Raw genomic sequence first — 2,411 nt, forward strand, 5'->3', positions numbered from 1 at the left:
ATATATATTTATAGTTATTAACAAAACAGAGGGCCTGATATGATATCTTTGGCAGTTCAAACTGTTTTGTCGAAGCAGCAGAACATCTGGTTATTTGGCCCGACAGGACAGAGGGGCAAAAGTTGTATTGAGTATTGCTGAGAATGTTCTAGATGAACGTGAACGGAAGGTGAATTTTTAAAATATTAAAATCAATTTTCCGAGAGATAACCAATGAGGTCCGTGGTGCTTTGAAGAAAAACATCGGGTTATTTATGCGCGTGTTTGGCGACAATTAGGTTCGTGGTGCTTTGGAGAAAAACATCAAGTTATATATGCGCGTGTTTGGCGAAAGTCAAGAGATGACGTCACACAGTTGGAGCTGAAAAGTTTTTGTTTTAGTTTTGAGCAAGCGTTTTACGGCACAATTAGGTCATATAAGTGCCGAAGGTTAGAGGTGTTACAAGAGACTAACGAACACCTAGAAAAAACAAACAAAAAAAGATAAAGAGAACATGGATAAGAACGATGTTTAATGGGAAAGAAGGAGTAAAACAACATCAGAGCACCCGCCAATCGCCTGCTAGCCGAGGAGACGAAGGATTCTATCGTCGCCAGCTATTACAATGTCGTAAGACCAGAAACCACTTTTTTTTTCAGAAGAGAGACAAAACTGTTTCATTCTTGTGACAATGGTACCTACTTTATACACCTTGTTGTTCCTGTTGTCGCTTTTAAAAAGATAGAATTTGAATTTCGTAGATGGTTGGCGGGTGCTCTGGTGTGGTTTGCTTCTTCTTTCCTATGAAACATCAATCGTCCTTATCTCCCCTTCTTCATTTTTATGTTCGTTACTGTCTTGTAAAACCTCTAATAATCAAGCTTTCATATGACCTTATGCAGTTGTGAGCGCCGTAAAACCTCTACTTAAACTAATATTTCACGAGTATCTCCGACCGAAACAACAGATGAATACACAAAAATAGAATAACATTTCAAAATTTTGAGCTTAGTACTTCTGAATAGCTCTGTGCCGGTGGTGGCAGGGCGCCACTGAGAGGTCTTGCTTCCGTACTTTCCCTCTGTCTGTCTGTCTGTCTGTCTGTCTGTCTGTCTGTCTGTCTGTCTGTCTGTCTTACTTTTCCCCTGTACTAAATGCCCTTAACTGTGCCGTTGCACTTCTCTTTGCTCAAACAAACAAAACGAACAGCTCTTGTGTTGTTAAAATCTTGAAGAAACCCTTGAGAATGATGTTCCTTTCTGTTCAAACATATTATTGAACACGGTGGAAGTGATTTTACATAATTATTATTATGAACCTAGGGTGAAAATGGGTATCTTTGTCGGAGCAAAACAAACATATTGAACCAGTTATGAATTATTCAAAAAGCACTACTATATGTATCATGGGGAGAGGGGCAGCTAATGTCTAATTAATGGTCCTGTACGTCAACTACTATATCCGTTTGCTTGTTGAATTCATGACACCAGATGGCTTAACTGGCGCTATACATAACTGGAATGTAAGTGCGTGCATTCTTCTAGAAATTACGAGGGGCATTTTAAAAAAAAATCTTGTTGGTCCTTTTTGTTCGTCGAAACACTCTGGTGCGGAAAAAAAAGTGCGAAATGGTTTACTTTTATCACCCTTTGCAACGCTGTAAACGTAACGTCATTTAAAATGCGGTGGAACGACTCGATGATTGACACTCATTGGGGACTACCATTGGTTTCACATCAGGTTTGCAGTGCTGCACTGAATAAGTGCTGAGTTGGATAATACGTGTACAGCTTTTCTTTCACACTTTTCAGACTGTTCAAACCAGTGGCTACCTTAGAATTACATAATTCTTTCTGGCATTTTTGGCCGTTTTTTTGGTTGTTATTATTATTAAGAAACCAAGCCAAGCGTACTGTCTTATATATCAAGATCGTAAAATTATTCGGAGTCGTTTTTCGAGATAGTCAAAGAATTGCATTCGAAAAGCTTGACGTTATGCGAGTGCACTCAAAAATCTTTAACGTCAAATTTGTCAAAACTAAGCCCTGAGCAGATACAACTTTGTAATAACTCTAAGGTAGGGAAGTGCCAACCTCTGGTCTTTCTGTCTCCTGGTGACTTCTGCAACTTTGTAATAACTCTAAGGTAGCGAAGTGCCAACCTCTGGTCTTTCTGTCTCCCGGTGACTTCTGCCATCTCTTCCAATAACGAATCAACCTCGCATGCTGGCATCTTCCCCGATCTATACTGAGGAGTGGGTGCCTTCAAAGTCAAAACCAGGCGCTGGGGAACAATGTTGACGATTTTTGAAAACAAGATGTTTGGTGTAATTAATTTCAAAAGTGTTTGTAAAATTTTCTTTTGGAAGAAATCCATTTGAGCTGTTGTGGTGTAACGCTTGTGACGTTTAGACTATTTGTTGTTACCCCCC

This window comes from Aplysia californica, unplaced genomic scaffold, assembly GCF_000002075.1.
Source record: "Aplysia californica isolate F4 #8 unplaced genomic scaffold, AplCal3.0 scaffold00766, whole genome shotgun sequence".
Lineage (NCBI taxonomy): Eukaryota > Metazoa > Mollusca > Gastropoda > Aplysiida > Aplysiidae > Aplysia > Aplysia californica.